The sequence below is a fragment of the Chiloscyllium plagiosum genome, unplaced genomic scaffold (genome assembly GCF_037043375.1).
Source record: "Chiloscyllium plagiosum isolate Xiang-an unplaced genomic scaffold, Cpla_swu_hap1 HiC_scaffold_22, whole genome shotgun sequence".
Taxonomy (NCBI): domain Eukaryota; kingdom Metazoa; phylum Chordata; class Chondrichthyes; order Orectolobiformes; family Hemiscylliidae; genus Chiloscyllium; species Chiloscyllium plagiosum.
In genome coordinates this window covers 74,931,254-74,942,703 of record NW_028270160.1, presented here as the reverse complement: position 1 = coordinate 74,942,703, position 11,450 = coordinate 74,931,254, and the positions used below count along the sequence as shown (strand labels likewise).

The 11,450-nt window shown below is 43.6% G+C and overlaps 1 non-coding gene across 1 annotated transcript; it reads right to left on the bottom strand.

The window, feature by feature from the left end:
* Nucleotides 1-821: 821 nt before the first annotated feature.
* On the bottom strand, nucleotides 822-903 carry trnal-uaa (transfer RNA leucine (anticodon UAA)). Its single transcript has one exon. It is a non-coding gene; the product is annotated as a tRNA-Leu (tRNA).
* Between the last annotated feature and the right edge of the window lie 10,547 nt (nucleotides 904-11,450).

The following is an 11,450-nucleotide window of genomic DNA, read 5'->3' as shown; positions in this document are numbered from 1 at the left end:
CTAGTATTCGTTCAGAACATTATTATCTATTTAGCACTTATCTCTGGATTTAAGATTCAATATACATATTTTCATATTTTTATCCTCATCTTTAGGTGGCCGGAATGATTCCCAATCACTCTGGCAGACGTTAAATCAATTGGGACATTCCCTAAGGAAACGCAATCATTCCTGTTTCGGGTGTAAGCAATCCCACCTGCTGCCGAGACAGAGTCCTCACAGTCAGCACTTTCTCTATCCTTCCTGCCAACAACTTTCCCCACTTCTTATTTGCGACACAGGAGTTTTGTTTATGAAACACTCCAAGGACTGCAACAATCTTCTGAAGCCATTCTCAACTTAAAGTGGAATTGTTGTCCCTCTCACACGGGAAGAGCCGTTCCTGGGGAAGGATTTTCCATGTGCTGTGTCCCAGGGCTGAGCAGGAAGCCGGTGATTGAAGCGGCAGTAGCCGCTTTCTGTAGGCAGCGGGGCCTTGGAGAGATTGGGGCCACATCCAGCTGCGGACTCTGCTGAGTTCTCGTTGTTGCAGTGTCAGTACATGGTTGGTCTCAATGCTTGAACTGAAATCGTTGAGGCTCGGTGCGAAGGGCAGGCTCGAACCACCAAACTTGCAGCCAAACGTGCTGACTATTTGAGACACAGAAACTGGTACGATATTCATCGTAAAGCAGTGCAGATGAGGGGGCTCCGACAGCAAAGTGTCCCACTGACTGTCCCAGAGTCAGTCTGGATTAGAGGCCTGACCGGCTGCAAACGCAACAACGAAAATGTGCAGGGCCTGCTAAGTTCCTCTGCCTGAAGAAGAACAGCCGCGATCTTGGTAGCGGTGGGATTCGAACCCACGACTCGATAGAGACCGGAGCTTAAATCCAGCGCCTTAGACCACTCGGCCACGCTACCCTACAGGCGAAAAGCGCACAAAATTGTCATTACTAATGTTTCAGCGTCGCTTCACTTCAGCAATAACAGATCGTGCATTCAGTAACGAACGTGGTGCAATTTAGAAAGTATTTGAAAAGGTTTGCAAGGTTTGCACTGTTTGGACAATAGCACGAAGCTGAATAGGCTTCGACAGAGTGGATTCGATCGGAAGTTTGTTCCAAACTTCAGCAGCGTATTGGCACCACTGATGGACTTAGTAAAGAAGGAAACATAATTGTGGTGGACAGAACAATGCCAGGAGGCATTTGAGAATTTTAAAGCAGGATTAATCACCGCACCAGTTTTAGCTACACCAAATATTTTGAAACCCTTTCAAAATTCTATTTGCTTCTAGGGATATAGGGGTTAGAGTTGTATTGATACAGTAAGATGATGATGGAATTGAATGGCTAATTGGCTACTTGTCGAAAAAACGCAATATCCATCAGAAAGAAAAATACAACATTCTCCATTATTGAAAAAGGATGATTAAGTTTCGCACTGACCTGACAATATTTTAATGTTTATGTGACTAATAAATTGTCGGAGATGGTTGTGGACAACGACAAACCTCTCGCGTTTTCTGGAATATTTAAAGACCAGAATATGAGAGCATTTCATTGGAGTCTTATCTTACCGACTTTAAACTTACAAAATGTACATGCTGTGGGTCCTAAAATGTGATAGCAGATGTGTTATCGTGGATTTAAAGGAAAAAGTTTAGATAAGATTTGACTTATTCCAGTTTATATAGGTGTGTAAGATTAATATGATTGATATAACTGAGATTAATACTTTTTTATTTCATAATAATGGGATTAAGAATTAGAAGAAAAGAAACGAAGCCATCTTTTCATTCTGATTTTTTTTTCTGAAGGAGGGAGGTCTTATGAAGCAGAAAGCATGTCAGCTCACTTTAAGACAGAACGGGTTTTGTTGAATAGAAAGTACAGCACAGATGCCAGCTAAATGTCAGATTGTTCCATATGTCACAGTTAGCTGTGAAATGGATACCTGAGTTTTGGTTGCTGTTTTGACAACAATTCAAATACAACCAAAGTGTTTAAATAATGGTCAGGACACCAGAAGCCAACGGAATTTGAATATTATTGTTTAGACACCTGGAAAGCAATCAAATTATGAGAATTGTTGTATCATGGGGAGTATATAAACCCAGCATTTGAACACTAGAGGGAGAGCCACTGCCATCCAACAACAGAGTAACTGCTGTAGAGCAGGAGTGCTAACTGGCCATCTCAAAACTCTCTTTCAAGGATACATGTTCATGTAAAACCGACTTGCAATTAAAAAAATGACCCAGGGAGATCAGCAGCTGGAAGAGTGAACACAGCGGGGAAGATAGAGACTGTGTGGTCTTGAGATTGTAATGTTTAATATGTGGGCTGTTGGAACAGAATATTTTTACAGAGTCGGAGTCAGATAGTAAGTAGCTAAGAAAAGAGGGGCTTGTATTTGTGAATAGTTGTTGTTTAGTGTTCACTATTAAAGTTAAGAAACTAACTTGTTATTTTTTGTATAAGTCGTGGAATGTAGGAGATCTGTGTCACTCATATTTTAACAGATTACAAGGTGAGGCGAGCTTTTCTGGGTGTTTGTTTTTAATTAACAGAGGGGTTTCGACTCCACCTTGTAAATGTCCATCCACGCTAACCCCAATTCCCTGCAGTTGGCCCATATCCTTCCAGTCCTTTCCTATCCACATATTTATCCAAATGCATTGAAATGTTGTTAATGTACCCCCCAACCACATCTGCTGACAGCTCATCCGTACACCAGCCATTTATGTAAATAAGTGGTCCCTCAGATTCCCTTTTAATCCTTCCCCTTTAACCTTAAACTGATCGTCTCTCGCTCTCGATTTTCTAAACCTTGGAAAAAGACTGAGAGCATTAACCCTACCATCGTGATCTTATTCAGCTCTATAAGGACTCCCTCAGTCTCCTACATGCTAAAGAAAAGGTCCGAGCTTGTCCAACCCCTCCCTATAACTCAGACGATTGGGTCCTGGTAACATCCTTGAAAATTTCTTCTGCACTCTTTCTAATTTAATAGCGTCCTCCCCATAACAAGGTGACAAAACTGAACACAATACTCCAAGTGCGGCCTTACCAAAGTCCTGTGTAACTGCAACATAAATTCCCAACTTCTGTCCTCCATGTCCTGCCTGATGAAGGCCAATGTGCCAAATGCCTTCTTCACTGCCCTGTCTACCTGTGGCTCCACTCTCAGAGAACCGTGCACCTGAACCCCAAGGTCTCTCTGCCCACTACACCGTTGAAGATCCTCCCATTCACCATGAAACTCCTCCCTTGCTTTGAGTTCCCAAAATGTAAGACATCACGCATCTATATTAAATTCCATTTGCCATTTCTCGGCCCACTTCCCCACCTGAGTGAGGACCTGCTGCAATTTCTGATAAACTTCCTCACTGAACATGCTCCCACTTACTTTAGTGTCATCTGCAAACTTACTAATCATAACTTGTACATTCACAACCAATTCATAGATAACAAACAACAATGGACCCAGCCTCCAGTCTGACAAACATCCTTCCACTAAACCCTCTGCTTTCTACCATCAAACCAACTGTGTATCCAATTGGCTAGTTCCCCCAGCATTCCACGTGATGGAAACTTCCAGAGCATCCTGCCGTGTGGGACCTTATCAAAGGCCTTGCTGAAATCCATAGAGACTATATCTACCCCTCTGCCCTCATCAACCTTCCTGTTCACTTCATCAAAGAACTCGAACAAATTTGGGAAGCATGATCTCCCACTCACAAATCTATGCTGACTGCTCCGAATCAAACCCTGTGTAGGTAATGGGTACAGTCAATGGTATGCTGTCCTTCATTTTATGATGATTCGAGAACATAAGTAAAGCCATCTTCCTGCAGTTTTAGAGCCATGCTGAGAGAGCATTTGGGGCAATCTCTACAGATTTGATCTCCTTTGTAAGTAATGATCTCCTTACCACAGACACGGGTGATGGTAACATGAGGATAGAGTGAAGAAGCTAAGTGTTTAACCTGTAGATATGTAAGGGATGAAGAAATGGTGACGCTGAAACACGAGGAGTGGCAGCGATCACTTATTTGCAAATGAGACATTGATAGGGTGAGAAATTCCATGCTTTACCCAGGATTGATTGGTTTGATTTATTGCCACGTGTACCTCAGTACAGGGAAACACTTTATTTATGAGCAGTGGATACAGGTCATCGTAAGCATGGCCAGACAGATCATAGGGTGGACATAGACTTGGACAGAGTAAGGCACACAAGTTACACAGAACTGGACGTGCACTAGACAAGATCAACATGAATAATATCAGCATTATTTGAACTTAGTGAGTCCATTCATCAGTCTAATGTGACTTTCCTAATAGTCTATATGCTTTTACTAACTCTCCCCATGTTATTGTGCAGTCGGCGTGTGAGCCCGAACTGAACGTCAGGTTGCTCACAATCCCCAACAGCAGCCACAATACCCTCCATCTGAAACAGGTAGCCATTCCCACCAGCTTCCGTCTGCATAAAGAACAGCAGGCTGTCTTCTCGGATATGAAAGGTGACTTCTTGAGACTTCACACAAGACATATGGCTTCCCTCCACACTCCTCATGGCGAGAAAACCATGTTAAAGTCCCACGTGTGTGTCATGAGCAATGGAGCCAGGAGGAACAACATGGAGCAGCCTGTCTGTGCAGCCTCAGCTCCAGTTGTTCATCATGTTAGAGCATCTATTAGGAGACAGTGAGGGCTGCCCATGCTGGAGATCAGAGTAGAGCATCAATTGCTGGAAAAGCACAGCAAGACAATCGATGTTTTGGGCATAAGCCATTCATCAGAATCAGCATCAATTAACTCATTCTGCCCCTGTGTAAGTGCATTGAGGTGGGAATGGCCTCCTACTGTTCCTGTATAAGTGGCTCAACTGACTGAACAGCCTCCTCCTGTTCCTGTATAAGTAGCTCAACAGGCTGAATGGCCTCCTCTTGTTCATGTGTAAGTAACTCAAGGGGCTGAATGGCCTCGTTCTGTTTCTGTGTAATTGACTCAAGGGACTGAATGACTTCTTCCTTGTTCAACTGGACAGGGCCAAGGGCCTGACTGGTTAGCCCTGGTTCCTGTTTAATAGGTCGATGTACTGACAAGTGTGATGATGCTGCAGCTTTAAGAATTATTTTGTCCTGGTTTCTTTGAAGAGAGAGATTGAATGATCATTAACAGGCTGGTTAGTTAAGACCACTGAGTAAATAGCGAGGGAGGCCTTGGGTTTATTTTAGTGCAGCCTGAATGGGTGTGGCCAACTCTCACAGATTAGGATCTTTGAGTTTGTGGCAATCTGTGACTGAATACTCAGTTTTGCCAAGGGCTGTGTTTATGGGATTTTCGTGTATCGGGCCAGTTCATTAGTAATAGCTCCACGATCAATTATTCTGTTAACTTGTCCAATAGAATTAAGCTATTCTAATTTCCTCTTTCTTTGCTTTCATTTTATCTTTCATGTTTAAATAAATAGTGTTTAGCTTCACAGCGAGTAGTTTGACCATTCACATTGCATCTGGAACAGACCCTTTACATTCCCTTTAAAATAAGAAAACATTAGAATCTACGCTACCGCCTTCAAATATTGTCGAGGGGCTCTTGTGTGGTCCATCACACTAGACTCCTTCTCTTCCTGAGTAATAGGCTGGAGGCTCTGAATGGGCTGTCCCTGTTCTTCTCCAATAATATCAATGGGCTGAATGGCTTCCTCATATTCCTGTGAAACCAGCGTGAGTTGCTGAATGAACTCTATTTCACTGTGGCAATGTGCAGTGTCAGGCAGTGCTGTTACACGAATGTTACAGACACGTTAACAGCACAAGTCTCAATGGAGTCTGGGTCTTGCTGCACATGGACACAGGCCAGTTCAGGAGCTGACGGGCAACAAAATGTTCTGAACATTGTGGAATCTTCAGTGACCATCCCCACTTCTGATCTTATGGTGGGGAGGGTGGGGGTGGGGAGACACTGATGAAGCAGCTGAAGCTGTTTGTGAAGAGGAAGCTACCCTGAGGATCTCCCACAGAGCTGACCCAGGACGGAGATGATGAACATCTTTCTTTGTGCCATGTTTGACTCCAAACACTGGAGAGGTTACTCTGATTCCCATTAAGTCCAGTTTTGTTGAGCTCCTTGATGTCAACAGAAGGCAACCACTGCCTTGGTATCAGGGCCAGTCATTTGTACCTGAACCCTTGTCTCAACCTCTTTTGTTCATATCAATAAACCATGATATAGGAGCAGCAAGTGTTTTCTTCAAACAGGTGGGATTGAATGTCAGGATTTCTCGTCTCAAGAGTGTTCGGGGAGTTAGATGACTGAAAGGATTTGAAGAGGAGGTACTGGATATTGACCTGTCAGAGAGGTGAGGGCAATGAAGAATTGGGTATGGAAGAGGATTTGAGACCAAGAGCAGATCAGGCATGATCTTAGTGAAGGGCAAGGCAGGCTTGGGGAGTGAACGACCTGTCCCTGTATCTGATTTTCGCCCATTCTGTTATTGGAAAGTTAGTGGGTGTTATTTTCCTGAATGTTATGGTTTTGAATATTGCAGACAGGGAGACCAGAGGATTTTGTCAGCCAGCGCTGAGTGAGGTATGGCGGCTGTATTCACAGTGAATCTGGGTCTACAACATGACCAACAAATGAAGCACAAGTTGCAGAGAGGGGAAGCTCTGTGAAGAGAGATGAGGGGCCTCTTTCATATCCGTGCCTGGGTTTTCCAATTATATTTCCCAAATCACCTCGAAACATGTGGGGCAGTCTTCAAGGGCAAAATGGTCTCCTCTGTTTCCGTGCAACAGGTTATAGGAGTAAGTGGCCTCCAACTGTTCCTGTCTAGCAGGTTTGAGGGGCTGAATGGAACACAGGAACATGGGACTGAGGAGCAGGAGAGGGTCATTAGACATTTTGACCCTTCTCCACCAGGCACTAAAATTGTGGCTGATCAGGTTGGGGCCTACTTTTTTGTCTATATCCCATTATCTGTTATTCACTTCTCTACCAAATATTTACCCAACGCACCTTTCAATCAATGTGAACATAGAGGCACGATAAACTTCCAGTGAAGAGATTTCCGACTTGAAAGGTCCTTTCAGAATTTTTCATCATCCCTCTTATAGAATAAGAGAGTCATGCAGAATGGAAACAGACCCGTTAGTCCAATCTGTTCACTCCGATCAGATATCAAATCTGATCCAGTCCCATTTGCCAGCAATTGGCCAATATCCCTCCTCTTTCAGATACTTTTTAAATGTGCGATTATAACCGCCTTCAGCACTTCCCCTAACAGCACTTTCTGTACACACACCACTCTCTGTGTGAAACATTTATCTTCAGGTCTCTTCTAAATCAATCCCCCTCGCCTTCAACCTATGCCGTCTTCTTCTGGACTCCCCTATCCTGGGGAGCAGAACGTGGCTGTTCAGAATATCCATGCCCCTGCTGGTTTTATAAACATCTGTAATGTTACCCCTCAACCTCTGACACTCCGGGGGGAAACACCTCAACGGAATCAGCCTCTCCCTCCAGTCAAACCTCCAGTCCTGAAACATATGTGTAAGTCATTTCTGCAGAAAACCGAGTTGTACACAGTATTCTTAAAGTGGCCTCACCAACATCCTGTACAGATGCAACATGCCACCACAACTCCTATACTCAATGCTCTGACTGATTAAGGCAAATGTGCCAAATGTGTTCTGCACCACACTGTCTACCTGCGACTCCACTTTCAAGGAACAATGTACCTGCAGCCCTATGCCCCTTTGTTTCACAACATGCCCCAGGACCTGACCATGAAGTATATAATGTCTGCCCTGATTTGCCTTCCCAAAATGCAAAACCTCGTATTTATCTAAATTAAACTTCATCTGTCACTCCTTGCCCCTTTGTCCCATCTATTTATCGTATCGTTGTACTCTGAGATAATCTACTAAACCACCATTCTGATATAATCTGCAAATTTACTCTGTCCTCAATATTCACATCTAAATCCTTTACATAAATGATGAAATGCAGTGAACTCAGTACTGATTCTTACAGCATACTGCTGCTCACAAGCCTCCAGGCTGAAAAATATCCCACTTCCTTCAAGCCAATTGTAACTAGCTTCTTCTGTATCCCAAGTGACCGAATCTTATTCATTTGTCTACCAATCAGAATGAAATACCATCTATGAAGACAGATTGAGTAGGCTAGGCTTATTTTCACTAGAAAAGGGAGATTGAGGGGGGACCTGATTGAGGTTTACAAAATCATCAAGTGTATAGCCAGGGTGGATAGAGACAAGCTGTTTCCCAGGTTGAAGGATTCAGTCACGAGAGATCGTGCTTTCAAAGTGAGAGGTGGAATGTTTAAGGAGGATACACGCGGTAAGCACTTCACACAGAGGGTGGTGGGCATTTGGAACGCGTTGCCAGCAGAGGTGGTAGAGGCAGGCACGGTCGATTCATTTAAGATGTGTCTGGACAGATGCATGAGTAGGTGGGGAGCAGAGGGATCAGATCCTTCGGAATTGTCCGACAGATTTAGACAGTACATTTGGATCGGCTCAGGCTTGGAGGGCTGAAGGGCCTGTTCCTGGGCTGTAAATTTTCTTTGTTCTTTAAATGAACAACTTGCTGAGGTCCATATAGACAATGTCACCCAAACTGCCTTCATCAATCTTCTTTGTTACCTCTTAACCAAATTAATGAGACATGATTTCCCATGCAGAAAGCTACGCTGTGTACTCCGATTAGCCCTTGCCTTCCCAAATGTATGTAAATTCTATCCCTCAGAATCCCCTCCAACAACCTACCCACCACTGACATCACGCTCATCGGTCTATAGTTCCCCGGCTTTTTGGGTCACTGTTTGCTTTTCTCGTCCCACTCCTGCACTGCTCACAACAGATGTTAAATGTAACCAGGTTGGTGTCATGCCGATCATATCGGTCTCAGACTGGGTCAGGGTCAGTTTTAGGAACAAGTCAGGCTAGTTTCTGTAATCTGCTCAAATAGCACGTTTTTGATCCAGAGCAATGTTACTCAAACTATGATGGAAAGATGCATGTTTGGGTGTTGAAAATATATAATCAATATTTCCTTTTCTAAAAACACTGACACACACACACACATATAAACAAAATCTCTGCAACTTTAACTTGAAAGAACTTTGACCAGATATTATTGTAACTCATGACAAAAGGAAAAATTGCAAGATTTTCCAAAACATCATTCTGCTTCTGAAGATATTGTACTCACACAGCTGCTAGCAATGGGATTCCATCCTGGGAGAGTTGGATTTGGCTGAATTCCATTTGCTTTAGGCAGTGAGTAGATTCCAATGGATGCTGATCAGGGAGCACCCAAAGGGTAGCATGGTGGTTAGCTACTGCTGCCTCACAGCACCAGGGGCTTGGGTTCGATTCCAACCTTGGGTGACTGTCTGTGTGAAGTTTGCACATTCTCCCCTTGTCTGTGTGAGCTTCTAATGGGTGATCCCGTTTCCTACCACAGCTCAAACTGTGTAGGTTAGATGGATTGATCATGCCAAATTGTCTGTCTTTTTCAAGTGTTTCTAGGTTAGGTGCATTACTCAGGGGTAAATATAGGGGAATGTGTTGGGAAGGTTGGTATGGATTTGTTGGGCCGAAGGGCTTGTTTCAACACTGCAGGGATTCTATTCCAATAAGAATGGTAACGATGACTGTAGAGTTCTTTTTAGCTCGCACACATTGCTGTGATGAGGAACAATGAAGGAGAGAGAGTACAATAGGCCGTTCCTTCTCGGACAGATTACATTTTCTCCCTCTCTGAGCTGAGTCACACAATGATGTCATCCTCTCCCAAACTGGACCATGTGAGGTCTCCTTGTACATTGTCCAAACTATGTCTCCATCACATTCCCTATTCCATGTTGTTGCATCATTACTGCTGTCATACACAGAGCCATACCCTTCGCAGAAAATGGTCTCGGCCGATTTGAAATATGTTTACATAGCCCCGCATCATTAAAAAAATGAAATGTTTAATTTATTCAGAATTCCTGTGTTAAAATGCATGCATTTTTAAAGAAATGCATAAATTGCTGGAAAAGCTTTGCAGGTCTGTCAGCATCCAGATGCCTTTTACATGCTGTATTTGTACCAGCCTCCACCACTTCCTCTGGCAGCTCATTCCATACACACACCAACCTCTGCGTGAAAAGGTGCCCCTTAGGCCTTTTCAAAAACGTTCCCCTTTCACTGTCAACCAATGCCCTCTAGTTTTAGACGCCCCTAACCTGGGAAAAACCCTGACTACTCACCTTATCCATGACCATTCTGATTTTATAAACCGCTACTGCTGCGAAATGTGACTCCAATCAGCACAAATAGCTGCAGTTTCAGTCATCCTGGGCCTAAATTCTGAAATGCAATACTGACACCTCTTCCTTCTCCATCAAGTCACAATTCTAAGTCCATTTTATTCAGTTTGTTCAGATATATCATGAGGCACTTCTGTGAGCTTTACACCTAGACCTTTGTGCAATGAGGTTGGGATACTAGCATCACTCTACAATACCCATTAAGTTGTAACAGTATTCTCCTCTGTGGTTTGTTCATCAGTCTGTTCAGACATGCTGGGACATACCTCTGCAACAGGCAGGACTTGAATCCAGGCCTTCTATTCCAGACCTAGGAACACTAGCACACAATTTCAGGAATTGGAATCAAATCCAGAGCTCTGGCTCAGAGACAGGGACACTACCCACTACACTACCATACCCAGATTTTGGTTCATATTTTAGTGCCCATCTTTCAGCTTGGTGTGGATTTATTATAATCAGGTTACCATTACTGAATTACAAACAACACTTTGCATTATTAAACAAATGCAAGACATTTGTCTCAACTGTAGGATATTGAGTGTATGTGCTGTGCCATCGAAATTAACTATAAACATCTTTAATTGCTATTATCTGTGGTCTGCAATATGAGAAAAAGAAATCCTGCTGACACAATCTGCCCAATGAAGCGTCTCAAATAGATATTTATTACTGAACACCAGAGACGAAGGAAGAGCTTTACTTCTGGTCACAACACACCGATCACCCTTACCCACCTCTAACGTGCGACTGCTCTCTTCCTAAAATGAAATGACACCAGGCCGCTGATTACTGTCCAGCCTCTCCTCCCCACTGACTGTGTCAGCAATCTGTTCCTCCTCGCCCTAACCACACAAGGCAAACCAAGCTCAGGGTCTTTGTGAAAATCAAGGCCGGAGTGTGCAGGCTTCCTGGAGAGGGATGGGCATTTTAAAATTGAAGGGGGAGGGTGAGGTGGCAGTAATATCACTCACTGGGCTGAGGGGTGGCAGATGGAGTGTAGTTTGGATTAATGCGAGATATTGGATTTGGTAAATCAAACAACAGCAGGACCTATACAATTAAAAGCAGAGCCTTTGGCAATGTTGTAGGACAGAGACCTAGCTGTCA